This window comes from Mesoplodon mirus (genome assembly GCF_964341445.2).
Source record: "Mesoplodon mirus genome assembly, chromosome: 1".
Classification (NCBI taxonomy): domain Eukaryota; kingdom Metazoa; phylum Chordata; class Mammalia; order Artiodactyla; family Ziphiidae; genus Mesoplodon; species Mesoplodon mirus.
This window is the reverse complement of record NC_138976.1, coordinates 46,196,487-46,212,822: the sequence shown is the minus strand read 5'-3', so window position 1 is coordinate 46,212,822 and position 16,336 is coordinate 46,196,487. Positions and strand designations below refer to the sequence as shown.

General features: G+C 39.9%; 1 protein-coding gene across 11 annotated transcripts in view; it reads right to left on the bottom strand.

The window, feature by feature from the left end:
* Positions 1-16,336, bottom strand: part of UBAP2 (ubiquitin associated protein 2) — a 131,642-nt gene that overhangs the window by 45,571 nt on the left and 69,735 nt on the right. The window lies entirely within an intron of this gene.

The following is a 16,336-nucleotide window of genomic DNA, read 5'->3' as shown; positions in this document are numbered from 1 at the left end:
TGTACAACACTTGTCATATTTAGCAGCTTAACCCGGGCAGGTTTTATATATATATAATTTTTTAAAATTTATTTTTGGCTGCATTGGGTCTATGTTGCTGGCCGCGGGCTTTCTCTAGTCGCGGCGAGCAGGGGCTACTCTTCATAGCGGTGTGTGGGCTTCTCATTGCAGTGGCTTCTCTTGTTGCAGAGCATGGGCTCTAGGTGAGGGCTTTAGTAGTTGCAACAAATGGGCTCAGTAGTTGTGGCTTGCGGGCTCTAGAGCACAGGCTCAGTAGTTGTGGCGCATGGGCTTAGCTGCTCTGTGACATGTGGGATCTTCCTGGACCAGGGATCGAATCCATGCCCCCTCCATTGGCAGGCGGATTCTTAACCACTGCACCACTGGGGAAGCCCCTGATGGTGTTATTACATACCATTTTTAATACTAAGATTCTGACCGATGACCAAAAGGGCAGCAAACAAGAGAGCGAGCAAGCAAGAAGAAATAGTTCTATTCAGTGACTCTCCAGTTTTTCTTAATCGAATCCTAAATTGTGGATTAAAGACCTAAATACAAGAGCTAAAACTATACAACCCTTAGAAGAAAATATAGAGCAAAAGCTTCATGACACTGAATTTGGTAATGATTTCTTGGATATGACACCAAAGACTCAGGCAAGAAGAGGAAAAAATTAGACTTTAAACTGGTGTATCAAAAGACATGAACAGAGTAAAAAAACCCAAAGAATATTTACACATTCTACATTTGATAAGGGAGTAACACTGAGAATACATAACGAAATTCTACAACTCTCTAACAAAACAAACAACCAGATTAAAAAATGGGCAAGGGACTTGAATAGACATTTCTCCAAATATAATATAAAAACAGTCAATGCGCAGATGAAAATATTCTCAACATCACTAATCATTAGGGCAATGTGGCACCCATTACAATGGCTACGAGTGAGAAACACAGAGAGAGAGAGAGAGAAGAGAAGAGAAGAGAAGAGAAGAGAAAATAAGTGTTGGCAAAGATGTAGAGAAACTGAAGCCTTTGTACACTGTTTCATGGGAATGTACAATACCGTAGCCACTGTGGAAAACAGTATGGCAATTCCCCCCAAAATTAAAAATAGACCTATATGATCCTTATAGCACAGGGAGCTCTGCTCAATATTCTGTAATAACCTAAATGGGAAAGAATTTGAAAAGGATACATGTATAAGGTATAACTGAAGCACTTTGCTGTACACCTGAAACTAACACAACATTATAAATCAACCGTAGTCCAATATAAAATTAAAAAAAAATTTTTTAAGAAAAAAAAAAAGAATTATATGATCCTACAATTCTACTTGTGGGTGTATGTATCCAAGAGAATTTGAAAGTAGGATCTTGAAGAGATACTTGTACATCCATGTTCACGTTCATAGCAGCCTTACTCATAATAGCCAAAAGGTAGAATCAACCTAAGTGTCCACTGATGAATGAATGTGGTATAAACATACAATGTAATATTATTCAGCCTTAAAAAGGAAGGAAGGGGTTTCCCTGGTGGCACAGTGGTTAAGAATCTGCCTGCCAATGCAGGGAACACGGGTTTGAGCCCTGGTCCAGGAAGATCCCACGTGCTGCAGAGCAACTAAGCCCATGTGCCACAACTACTGAGCCTGCGAGCCACAGCTACTGAGTCCACATGCCACAACTACTGAAGCCCGTGCGCCTAGAGCCCGTGCTTCGCAACAAGAGAAGCCACCACAATGAGAAGCCCACGCACCACAACAAAGAGTAGCCCCCACTCGCCACAACTAGAGAAAAGCCTGCACATAGCAACAAAGACCCAATGCAGCCAAAAATAAAATAAACTATAAAAAAAGAAAAAAAAACGGAAGGAAATTCTGGCAAATGCTACAATGTGGATGAACCTTGAGGACATTTTGCTAAGTGAAACAAGCCAGTCACAAAAGGACAAATATTTCATGATTCCACTTATATGAGGTATGTAACAGTACTCAAATTCAGAAAAAGGTGGTTGCCAAGGGATATGTTAGCCATGCTAATATAACTAAATGTATATTTAATCATGTACAGTTAACTTATCCAGTAGTTCAAGTTAAACTATTAAAAGATACGGTCTTGACAAAAATCTACCCTATCCCCAGAGACAGGGGAATAGAGGGAAATGTCCTAAAAAGTGGAAGAATTCTAATAATGCATATTAGTGGCTACTATCTATTTTAACACTGTCGAAAGGCAAAGGTAAGACTTCAGGTAAGTCTTAAAGAAGGTTGGAAACTTGGGTTTAAAAAAAAAAAACCTAATTCTAAGAAGAAAGCTTTCAATGAACAAGTTTTGGCAAGACTCCTTATAGTTAAGAGAGGTGGTAGGATGGGGGGTGGAGAGTCATCACGTAAGAAAATGAATTCTCAGGACATAAAACACTTAACTGTAAAAAAAAAAAAAAAAAAAAAAGCAAACAAACTTTAGTATGTCCATACAATGGAATATTATTTGGCTATAAAAAGAAATGAAGGGCTTCCCTGGTGGCGCAGTGGTTGGGAGTCCGCCTGCCGATGCAGCGGACACGGGTTCGTGCCCTGGTCCGGGAAGATCCCACATGCTGCGGAGCGGCTGGGCCCGTGAGCCATGGCCGCTGGGCCTGCGCGTCTGCAGCCTGTGCTCCGCAATGGGAGAGGCCACAACAGTGAGAGGCCCACGTACCGCAAAAAAAATAAAACAAACAAACAAACAAAAACAACAACAACAAAAAAGAAATGAAGTACTTATACATGCTCCAACATTGTGCTGATATGTGGTAGAACATCAATGAATCTTTAAAACATTAAGCTAGGTCAAAGAAGCCAGTCACAAAAGATCACATATTACTAGATTCCATTTACATCATATGTCCAGAACAGGAGAATCTATAAACACAGGAAGTAGATTACCAGTTGTTTACTGCTGGGATGGCGGTGGGGGGGGGGGGTAGGTGATGAAGGAATTGGGAATTAATACTTAAAGGGTATGGGATATTCTTTTTGAGGTGATGAAAATGTTCTGAAATTGATTATGGTGATGGCTGCATAATTCTAAAAATATACTAAAACCCACTGAATTATGCAGTATAAATGGGTGAATTGTATAGTATGTAAATTATATCTCAAGAAATTTTAGAGGGCTATAATAAACACTGTTACCAGTGAAGAAAGAAACAACACAACTGCTCTTGATTAAGTGCATTCATGTGCACCCATCCAGTGGCAAACTGTGTGACAAAAGGAATATTTAACAGTGGTTAAATATTAAGAAAATAGTGGTAATTTCTTTAAAAAGGATTCAGCTAAGAAATCATTAAACAATTATCTAATACTTGAGCCAGAAAGCAAGATGTACATGAAAGAAAAGAAAGGAATTTATAAAAGAAAAACATATCCTAAGGCCAAAAATTCAAGAAGTCCTCCAAGTCCCCTGGAAAAAGTCAGTATCAACTAAATATCTCCATGTTTCCAGAGAGCAGTAGCCGCACCCAAGTATGAAACACAAACAAGCCAACTATCTTAAGTAGATTTTAAAAAATCAAATCCATCTTCATGTACATTTTAGCAAGCTAACAAAATTGTTCTTTCCTATTCACCTGGCTAGTAACGCTACCGGTAACATTGTTTTCTGTGTATATATATACATTTTCCTATATTGTTATCTGGTACAAATAACTGTTTTCACCTAACAGCTCAGAAGAAAGACCTGGGTTCTTCTAATTGAGAAAAACAACATTAAAGTAAATTACCATAAAGAATAAACCAATGTTATGATAGATGCTAAACCTTTACTCATAGAGGTCTATCTAGTGACTCTGCACTACATCTATGTTGAATAACTGCTCAAGTTTTTAATTGTTTAATATTTATGTCTTACACTGACAGCCAGAGCAGAAAAGTTGCCTATTTCCCTTGAAAAAAGCCAAAACACAGAGAACAGCTAACCACCTCTAGTGGAGAAGGCAAATCTAAAGAGCAGATATACCCCCTGGGGCCGAACATGTGCAACCTAAAGAAAAATAAGAAGATAGAAAGCAATCCCTTTCCTTCACCCCCAGGAGACTGTAAGCAAGGCTTTTTTTTTTTTTTTTTTTTTTTTTTCTTTTTGCAGTATGAGGGCCTCTCACTGTTGTGGCCTCTCCCGTTGCGGAGCACAGGCTCCGGACGCGCAGGCCCAGCGGCCATGGCTCACGGGCCTAGCCGCTCCGCGGCATATGGGATCCTCCCAGACCGGGGCACGAACCCGTATCCCCTGCATCGGCAGGCGGACTCCCAACCACTGCGCCACCAGGGAGGCCCTGTAAGCAAGGCTTTGATAACAGCCAAATGCACCAGAAACTGTGGGCTCTTGAATTTATCACTGCACACTCTGGGTCATGATCTTTAAGATTCTGAGTAGTTTTAAAGTTTTTTGTACAGACAAAAGTTCCCAGATTTTCAGAGCTGGTTCAATGAAAAAATGGTTGCTGTGTTGACCACAAGCTGCCCACCTGCCCAGAGACCTGTTCAGCCCACAAAGAGAACAAGGCACCTCTGGGGCTTGTGGCTCAGAGACTTAGGACTCAGGCAAGTTGTGCCTCTTTGTCCCTGGGACAGGGTTTATCCACAGCGATAGGAATACGTCTTCCCCAATCGCAAAGTAGCATAAATGAGTCAAATGACAACAGCAAATGCCCCAGGGACTCAGTGAGAAAGAGAGCTTATTTCGAGTCTTATCCTCATATCTCATGTATTAGCTTTTCCTTAGCAAAGAAGTCTGATTATAAATGTGCCACAATAATTATTTCAGGAAAGAATTAATGGATTCTAATACCAGTGAATAAAAGTCTGATGGGAAAACGGTTATTTACACAGTCTCAGAGCACTCCCCCCCAAAAATATGTATTAATTACAAAGAATGAAGGAGTGACTTTACAAAGGAGAAACTTGGCAGAAACCACTTTCCTTAAGTAATCAAAGCTAACATCACTAGCAATGGGATAAATCTGTATCATGTACCCTCTAATATGAGGTACAGCTATATCATTCTGTGGCATTCTAGCCAAAACCTGGTAACATGAATCTAATCATGAGGAAACTTCTCAGTTTGTTAATGAAGGACATTCGACAAAACAGATACTTCCAAAGTGTCAAGGGCATGAAAGACAAAGAAAGACTATTCCAGATTGATGAACTGTCCTAGATTGAAGGACACTACACAGACATGGGAACTAAATACTGTGTGTGATCCCAGACTGGATCCTGGACCAGAATATTTGCTTTCTGTTATAAAGAACATTAGCAGGATAACTGGAAATTTTTGAATAAGGCCTATACATTGTATCAATGGTAATTTCCTGATTTTATCGTTTTAAGGTAGCTCTTTAAGACAATATATTTTTTCTTAGGAGTTACACACTAAAATATTAAGGGGTAAAATGGCATTATGTTTGAAATGAACACACAAGGGTTTCAGAAAAAAACAGTAATATATACATACAGAGAGGAAATGTAGCAAATGTAGCAAAATATTAAAGTTTGGGGACTCTGGGTAAACACTATGCAAAATTCTGCTGTGCTTTTTTATTTCAAAGTAAAATGTTAAAACCGCACCCTAAGCACTTATATGTATATTTTATATTCCAGTGAATACATTTTATTCTGTGAAAAATCTAAGTTGTTCTTCATGTTTGTACTAGCTAAGCTGATCCTTCTACACAGAATGCTCCTACCCAGATTTTCATATGGCTTTCTTCCTCCTCACTTTATTTTTTTTTTATTTTTTATTTTTTAATAAATTTATTTATTTATTTTTGGCTGTGTTGAGTCTTCGTTTCTGTGCGAGGGCTTTCTCCAGTTGCGGCGAGTGGGGGCCACTCTTCATCGCGGTGCGCGGGCCTCTCGCTGTCACGGCCTCTCCTGTTGCGGAGCACAGGCTCCAGACGCACAGGCTCAGTAGTTGTGGCACACGGGCTTAGTTGCTCCGCGGCATGTGGGATCTTCCCAGACCAGGGCTCGAACCCGTGTCCCCTGCGTTGGCAGGCAGACTCCGAACCACTGCGCCACCAGGGAAGCCCCCTTCCTCCTCACTTTAAATCCCATCTCCTCAGGGACCTCCCTAGGTCCATCTAAAGGAAACCCTATTGGCAGTTGATCACATCACCAATCATTTTCTTAAGTAAGTCGAACAGTGCTTTTACTTGATTGTCTCTCCTCCTTCCCCACTAAGCATGTGAGGAACCATGTCTTATGCACAGCAGTATCTTCAACAATATAATAGGTACCTAAGTATCAGTTGTTGCGTTAAAGACTGATATGTAACCCCAATGTCATAAACGTGGATTTTTTTTCATGGACTCATATTTAGAGGCATAATAATAATATTACTATTCAATTACAGGAAATAACCTAGTTGTTCAGCAACTTATTTTAGAGCACTGCATTTTGTAAAATACTTTTTGTACCAGGACCCAAGACGGCATTATAGAAAATTCAAGAATTAAAACTAGAATGTCAGCACCTAGTAGGTGCTCAACAATTAACCTTTCAGTTATATTATATCGGCTATATTCATAAATTAGTTAGTTTTAAAAGTAGAAGAACAGGGCTTCCCTGGTGGCGCAGTGGTTAAGAATCCGCCTGCCAATGCAGAGGACACGGGTTTGAGCCCTGGTCCAGGAAGATCCCACATGCCATGGAACAACTAAGCCCATGTGCCCCAACTACTGAGCCTGTGCTCTAGAGCCTGTGAGCCACAACTACCGCACCTGTGTGCCACAACTATTGAAGCTTGCACGCCTAGAGTCCGTGCTCCGCAACAAGAGAAGCCACTGCAATGAGAAGCCCGCGCACCACAACGAAGAGTAGCCCCCGTTTGCCGCAACTAGAGAAAGCCCAGTGCAGCAATGAAGACCCAACGCAGGCAAAAATAAAAATTAAAAAAAAAAAAAAGGTTAGCAGAGTGGCTTGATTATATTGTAACTTCTTACACAAGAGCAAGTAGTTTCATCCTGGAACGCAGAATTATATTCTTTTTTACTAACTAACATGGCACATGATGAAGAACTTTATCAAGAATACTCCCAGGGCTTCCCTGGTGGCGCAGTGGTTGAGAGTCTGCCTGCCGATGCAGGGGACACGGGTTCGTGCCCCGGTCCAGGAAGATCCCACATGCCGTGGAGCGGCTAGGCCCGTGAGCCATGGCCGCTGAGCCTGCGTGTCCGGAGCCTGTGCTCCTCAACGGGAGAGGCCACAACAGTAAGAGGCCTGCGTACCGCGAAAAAACAAACAAAAAAAGAATACTCCCAATCTGAGTTTGAGATTGACATGTACACACTACTATATTTAAAATAGATAACCAACAAGGATCTACTCTATAGCACATGGGACTTTGCTCAATATTCAGTAATAACCTAAATGGGGAAAACAATTTGATAAAGAATAGATACATGTATATGTATAACTGAATCACTTTGCTGTATACCTGAAACTAATACAACATTGTTAATAGACTATGCTCCAATAAAAAAAAAAAAAAGAATACTCCCAATCTCACAGATTATTAACATGGTCTTCAATCTAAACTCAGGATTAAGTCAGGATTAGATACTTTATAAATATCAGTTAAATTCCACATTTTGTACACAAAACACAGTATAATTTGATGGCCAAGTACCTATGAATGGTCAACACTTATAAATTTCCAAAGGTTTTCACACCAACTACCAGGCTTACTTTCCCAAAAGCAAAGCCCAGAACACTAACGACAGCCTAGCACAGCTGTTACTCGCCTCTTCTGAAGAGGCTATTTTCTCACAAAAACACAAAACTCACAAGCTACCTTTCCACAAACTTTAAATGAATCATAGAAAAATGATCTGTTACAAGTGTCACACTGATTCTTCCTCCTCCGAACACAGAGAAAACATTCAGGGAAAGGTAAAGAAAAACTGGGTGTATAAATGGAACTTAATTTTATTTCATTTGCTACAGTTTATACTTGCCATGAAATGGGAGTAAAGTATACTCCCATTTTATATATATGATTTTTTATTTAATACAGAGATTACCAAATTCTTAACATAAATTACAAAAAAAGTACATTAGCATATTAAATCCATGCTGTTTCATAATACTCTTTATGCTAACACTGTGTAGATAAGGCAAAAATTAAGGAGGAAAGGAGTGATTTATTAAAATTTTAGCAGCTTAACATTTTAGCTAATTTAATCATGAACACAGATTACTGTTCTGAGGGAGAGCCAATGTGAAGTCAGCAACAGCTGCCCACAAGTATGGTCAAAATTAAAGAATAAAGGCAATGGAGACCTTAAAGAATCATTTTTAAAGTACACACTTTAAACCATGCACTTGTTTTTTAAGGATGCATTTTAAAATCTGCATACTACCCAACAGATCACAAATAACTGGAAAGGAATAGTACAAAACAACAGTTTTAAGGTTTTAAGGTTAATTCAACACACCATAAGACATTAAATAACTTACAACCAAACTTCTGGAAAGGAACATATTAAACACATAAAACAAAGGACACTTATCCTTTAATTATGAAAGGGATAAATTATTTGTCTTGCACCACTATTCACTTATTATCAAACTGTACTTTACTAATATTCACCAAGCAAAATAACTGTTTTTGTGCATACTGGCTACTGAATGTTTTCTCTCTTCTTGCCCTGTGTTGCACTTGGGATAATGATTCTAAGAAATCCCTAGACACAGACCACTACTCTTCAACAGCTTGTTTAAACATGTTTAAATATCAGCTAATAATAAAAAAAATTACACCTCACTAGAGTTTATATATATGTGGAAGAGGGTGGACTGATTTTTTTTAACATCTAACTGGGTTTATAAACAATCTGGGAATTCCCCAGCAGTCCAATGGTTAGGACTTGGCACTTTCACTGCCAGGGCTTGGGGTTCAATCCCTAGTCCAGGAACTAAGATCTCACAAGCCACGCAGCACAGTCAAAAAAAAAAAAAAGTCAATCTGAGTCCCTTACCCACTACTTTACAACCTTCCTTAAAAGTAAACATAAGGGGGCTTCCCTGGTGGCGCAGTGGTTGAGAATCTGCCTGCCGACGCAGAGGATACGGGTTCGTGCCCCGGTCCGGGAAGATCCCACATGCCGCGGAGCAGCTAGGCCTGTGAGCCATGGCCACTGAGCCTGCGCGTCCGGAGCCTGTGCTCCGCAAATGGGAGAGGCCACAACAGTGAGAGGCCCACGTACAAAAAAAAAAAAAAAAAAAGTAAACATAAGGGGGCTTCCCTGGTGGCGCAGTGGTTAAGAATCCACCTGTCAATGCAGGGGACACGGGTTCACGTCCTGGTCCAGGAAGATCCCACATGCTGCAGAGCAACTAAGCCCACACACCACAACTATTAAGCCTGTGCTCTAGAGCTCGCGAGCCACAACTACTAAGCCTGCATGCCACAACTACTGAAGCCCGCATGCCTAGAGCCCATGATCCACAACAAGAGAAGCCACCGCAATGAGAAGCCATGCACCGCAATGAAGAGTAGCCCCCGCTGGCCACAACTAGAGAAATGCCTCACGCAGCAACAAAGACCCAACGCAGTCAAAAATAACTTAATTAAAATAAATTTTAAAAAAAAGTAAACATAAGGGGACTTCCACTGGAGTCCAGTGGCTAAGACTTCACCTTCCAATGCAGGGAGTGAGGGTTCAATCCCTGGTCAGGGAACTAAGATCCCACATGCCTCATGGCCAAAAAACCAAAATGTAAAACAGAAACAATAGTGTAACAAATTCAATAAAGACTTTAAAACTGGTCCACTTCAAAAAATTCTTTAAAAAAAAAAAAAGTAAACATAAGGAGGTGGGGGGGGTAGGATTAACATACGTACACTACTATATATAAAGTGGATTTAAAAAAAACAAGGACCAAGACTGGTTCAAGATGGTGGAGTGGAAGGACGTGTGCTCACTCGCTCTTGCGAGAGCACTGGAATCACAACTAACTGCTGAACAATCATCAACAGGAAGACACTGGAACTCACCAAAAGAGATACCCCACATCCAAGGACAAAGGAGAAGCCCAATGAGACAGTAGGAGGGACGCAATCACAATAAAATCAAATCCCATAACTGCTGGGTGGGTGACTCACAAACTGGAGAACACTTAGACCACAGAAGTCCACCCACTGGAGTGAAGGTTCTGAGCCCCACGTCAGGCTTCTCAACCTGGGGGTCAGGCAATGGGAGGAAGAATTCCTAGAGAATCAGACTTTGAAGGCGAGTGGGGTTTGACTGCAGGACTTTGACAGGACTGGGGTAAAAAGAGACTCCACTCTTGGAGGGCACACACGAAGTAGTGTGCACATCAGGACCCAGGGGAAGGAGTAGTGACCCCATAGGAGACTGAAGCAGACCTACCTGCTAGTGTTGGAGGATCTCCTGCAGAGGCAGGGGGTGGCTGTGGCTCCCTGTGAGGACAAGGACACTGGCAGCAGAAGTTCTGGGAAATATTCCTTGGCATGAGCCCTCCCAGAGTCTCCAGTGCTGGGTCACCTCAGGCCAAACAACCAACAGGGAGGGAACTCAGTCCCACACATCAGCAGACAAGTGGATTAAAATTTTACTGAGCTCTGTCCACCAGAGCAACACCCAGGTCTACCCAACACCAATCCCTCCCATGAGGAAGCTTGCACAAGCCTCTTAGATAGCCTCATCCACCAGAGGCAAGAAGAATACTGCAACCTGTGGAACGAAACAATATTGCAACCTGTGGAACGAAAACCACATTCACAGAAAGATAGACAAAATGAAAAGGCAGAGGATTTTGTTACCAGATGAAGGAACAAGATAAAACCCCAGAAAAACAACTAAATGAAATGGAGATAGGCAACCTTCCAGAAAAAGATTTCAGAACAATGACAGTGAAGATGATCCAGGATCTTGGAAAAAGAATGGAGGCAAAGGTTGAGAAGATGCAAGAAACGTTTAACAAAGACCTAGAAGAATTAAAGAACAAACAAACAGAGATGAACAATGAAATAACTGAAATGAAAAATACACCAGAAGGAATCAACAGCAGAATAACTGAGGCAGAAGAACAGATACATGACCTTGGAGATAGAATGGTGGAATTCACTGCTGTGGAACAGAATAAAGAAAAAAGAATGAAAAAAAATGAAGACACCCTAAAAGACCTCTGGGACAATGTTAAACGAACCAACATTTGCATTATAGGGGTCCCAGGAGAAGAGAGAAAGGACCCAAGAAAATATGTGAAGAGATTAGAGTCGAAAACTTCCTTAACATGGTAAAGGAAATAGCCACCCAAGTCCAGGAAGCACAGAGTCCCAAGCAGGATAAACCCAAGGAGAAACACACCGAGACACACAGTAATTAAATTGACAAAAATTAAAGACAAAGAAAAATTATTAAAAGCAACAAGGGAAAAATGACAAATAACATACAAAGGATGTTAAGGTTAACAGCTGATTTCTCAGCAGAAACTCTACAAGCCAGAAGGGAGTGTCACGATATATTTAAAGTGATGAAAGGGAAGAACCTACAACCAAGATTACTCTAGCCGGCAAGCATCTCAATCAGATTCAATGGAGAAATCAAAAGCTTTACAGACAAGCAAAAGCTAAGAGAATTCAGCACCACCAAACCAACTCTACAACAATGCTAAAGAACTTCTCTAAGTGGAAAACACAAGAGAAGGAAAAGACCTACAAAAAACAAACCCACAACAATTAAGAAAACGGTAATAGGAACATACATATCGATAATTACCATAAATGTGAATGGATTAAATGCTCCAACCAAAAGACACAGGCTCGCTGAATGGATACAAAAAGAAGACCCATATATATGCTCTCTACAAGAGACCCACTTTAGGCCTAGGGATACATACAGACTGAAAGTGAGGGGGTGTTAAAAGATATTCCATGCAAATGGAAAAAGAAAGCTAGAGTAGCAATACTTATATCAGATAAAATAGACTTTAAAATAAAGAATGTTACAAGAGACAAGGAAAGACATGACATAATGATCAAAGGATCAATCCAAGAAGATATATCAATTATAAATATATATGAACCCAACATAGGAGCACCTCAATACATAAGGCAAATGCCAACAGCTATAAAAGATGAAATCGACAGTAGCACAGTAATACTGGGGGACTTTAACACCCCACTTACACCAATGGGCAGATCATCCAGACAAAAAATTAATAAGGAAACACAAGCTTTAAATGACACAACAGACCAGATAGATTTAATTGATATTTATAGGACATTCCATCTGAAAACAGCAGATTAACTTTCTTCTCAAGGGACCACGGCACATTTTCCAGGATAGATAACATCTTGGGTCACAAATCAAGCCTCGGTAAATTTAAGAAAATTGAAATCATAACAAGCATCTTTTCTGACCACAACGCTATGAGATTAGAAATAAATTACAGAGAAAAAAACACAAACACATGGAGGCTAAACAATATGTTACTAAATAACCAAAAGATCACTGAAGAAATCAAAGAGGAAATCAAAAAATACCTAGAGACAAATGACAATGAAAACACGACAATCCAAAACCTATGGGATGCAGCAAAAGCAGTTCTAAGAGGGAAATTTATAGCAATACAATCCTACCTCAAGAAACAAGAAAAATCTCAAACAAACAATCTAACCTTACAACTACAGGAACTAGAGAAAGAAGAACAAACAAAACCCAAAGCCAGTAGAAGGAAAGAAACCATAAAGACCAGAGCAGAAATAAATGAAATAGAAACAAAGAAAACAACATCAAAGATCAATAAAACTAAAAGCTGTTTTTTTGAGAAGATTAAAAAAACTGATAAACCTTTAGCCAGACTCATCAAGAAAAAGAGGGAGAGGACTCAAATCAATAAAATTAGAAAAGAAAAAGGAGAAGTTACAACAGACACAGCAGAAATACAAAGCAACCTAAGAGACTACTACAAGCAACTCTATGCCAATAAAATGGACAACCTGGAAGAGACAGACAAATTCTTAGAAAGGTATAACCTTCCAAGACTGAACCAGGAAGAAATAGAAAATATGAACAGACCAATCACAAGCAATGAAATTGACACTGTGAATAAAAATCTCCCAACAAAGAAAAGTCCAGGACCAGACGGCTTCACAGGTGAATTCTATCAAACATTTAGAGAAGAGCTAACACCCATCCTTCTCAAACTTTTCCAAAAAACTGTAGGGGGAAGAACATTCCCAAACTCGTTCTACGAGGCCACCATCACCCTGATACCAAAACCAGACAAAGATACTACAAAAAATGGAAATTACAGACCAATATCACTGATGAATACAGATGCAAAAATCCTCAACAAAATACTAGCAAACAGAATCCAACAACACATTAAAAAGATCATACACCATGATCAAGTGGGATTTTATCCCAGGGATGCAAGGATTCTTCAATTTATGCAAATCAATGTGATACACCATATTAACAAACTGAAGAAGAAAAATCATGTGATCATCTCAATGGATATAGAAAAAGCTTCTGACAAAATTCAACACCCATATTTATGATAAAAACTCTCAAGCAAGTGGGCATAGAGAGTACCTACCTCAACATAATAAAGGCCATATAACACAAACCCACAGCAAACATCATTCTCAATCGTAAAAAACTGAAAGCATTTCCTCTAAGATCAGGAACAAGACAAGGATGTCCACTCTCCACTATTATTCAACATGGTTTTGGAAGTCCTAGCCACAGCAATCAGAGAAGAAAAAGAAATAAAAGAATACAAATTAGAATAAGAAAAAGTAAAACTGTTACTGTTTACAGATGACATATTATACATAGATAATCCTAAAGATGCCACCAGAAAACTACTAGAGATAATCAATGAATTTGGTAAAGCTGCAGGATACAAAATTAATACACAGAAATCTCTTGCGTTCTTATACACTAATGACAAAAAATCTGAAAGAGAAATTAAGGAGACAATCCCATTTACCACTGCAACAAAAAGAATAAAATACCTAGGAATAAACCTTCCTAAGGAGACAAAAGACCTGTATGCAGAAAAGTATAAGACAATGATGAAAGAAATTAAAGATGGTACAAACAGATAGAGAAATATACCATGTTCTTGGATTGGAAGAATCAACATTGTGAAAATGACTATACTACCCAAAGCAATCTACAGATTCAATACAATCCCTATCAAGCTACCAATGGCATTTTTCACAGAACTAGAACAAAAAATTTCACAATGTGTATGGAAACACAAAAGACCCCAAATAGCCAAAGCAATCTTGAGAAAGAAAAACGGAGATGGAGAATTCAGGCTCCCTGACATCAGACTGTACTACAAAGCTATAGTAATCAAGACAGTATGGTACTGGCAGAAAAACAGAAATATAGATCCATGGAACAGGATAGAAAGCCCAGAGATAAACCCACGCACATATGGTCACCTTATCTTTGACAAAGGAGGCAAGAATATACAGTGGAGAAAAGACAGCCTCTTCAATAAGTGGTGCTGGGAAAACTGGACAGCTACATGTAAAAGAATGAAATTAGAAAGCTCCTTAACACCATACACAAAAATAAACTCAAAATGGATTAAAGACCTAAATGTAAGGCCAGACACTATAAAACTCTTAGAGGAAAACATAGGCAGAACACTCTATGACATAAATCACAGAAGATCCTTTTTGACCCACCTCCTAGAGAAATGGAAATAAAAACAAAAATAAACAAACAGGACCTAATGAAACTTAAAAGCTTTTGCATAGCAAAGGAAACCATAAACAAGAAGAAAAGACAACCCTCAGAATGGGAGAAAATATTTGCAAACGAAGCAGCTGGCAGAGAATTAATCTCCAAAATATACAAGCAGCTCATGCAGCTCAATATCCAAAAAACAAACAACCCAATGCAAAAATGGGTGTAAGACCTAAATAGACATTTCTCCAAAGAAGATATACAGATTGTCAACAAGCACATGAAAGGATGCTCAACATCACTAATTATTAGAGAAATGCACATCAAAACCACAATGAGGTATCACTACACACCAGTCAGAACAGCCATCATCAAAAAATCTACAAACAATAAATGCTGGAGAGGGTGTGGAGAAAAGTGAACCCTCTTGCACTGTGGGTGGGAATGTAACTTGATACAGCCACTATGGAGGTTTCTTAAAAACCTAAAAATAGAACTACCATATGACCCAGCAATCCCACTACTGGGCATACACCCTGAGAAAACCATAATTCAAAAAGAGTCACGTACCACAATGTTCACTGCAGCTCTATTTACAATAGCCAGGACATGGAAGCAACCTAAGTGTACACTGACAGATGAATGGATAAAGAAGATGTGGCACATGTATACAATGGGATACTACTCAGCCATAAAAAGAAACAAAATTGCGTTATTTGTAGTGAGGTGGATGGACCTAGAGTCTGTCATACAGAGTGAAGTAAGTCAGAAAGAGCTACAACTACTGAGCCCGCATGCCACAGCTACTGAAGCCCGCACTCCTAGAGCCCGTGCTCCGCAACAAGAGAAGCCACCGCAATGAGAAGCCCACACACCTCAACGAAGAGTAGCCCCTCCTCGCCGCAACTAGAGAAAGCCCGTGTGCAGCAACAAAGACCCAACGCGGCCAAAAATAAATAAAATTAAACTTTTTAAAAATAAATTTATTTTATTCTGTTTTATTTATTTGGCTGCTGTGGGTCTTCGTTGCTGAACGCGGGCTTTCCCTAGTTGCGGCGAGCGGGGTCTACTCGTCGTTGCAGTGCGTGGGCTTCTCATCGCAGTGGCTTCTCTTGTTGCGGAGCACGGGCTCTAGGAGTGCGGCTTCAGTAGCTGTGGCACCCGGGCTCAGCAGCTGTAGCTCGCAGGCTCTAGAGCACAGGCTCAGTAGCTGGGGCGCATGGGCTTAGTTGCTCCGCGGCATGTGGGATCTTCCCGGACCAGGGCTTGAACCCGTGTCTGCTGTATTGGCAGGTGGATTTTTAACCACTGCACCACAACAAAGGGAAGTCCCAAAATTAAACCTTAAAAAAAAGAAAAAAAAAGAAAAAAAAAGCAGTTGTTGGTTACCAAGGATTTCCTTTAAAAAACAAAAAGAAATACAACTAGAGAGAAGCCCTCACGCCACAACGAAAGATCCTGCATGCCTGAACGAAGATCCTGTGTGCTGCAACTAAGACCCAATGCAGCCAAATAAATAAATACATAAATAAACATTAGAAACAAACAAAAAAAAGGCATCATATGGTAAAACACTTTACTATGGGTAAAGTCCAACATAGGAGACTTA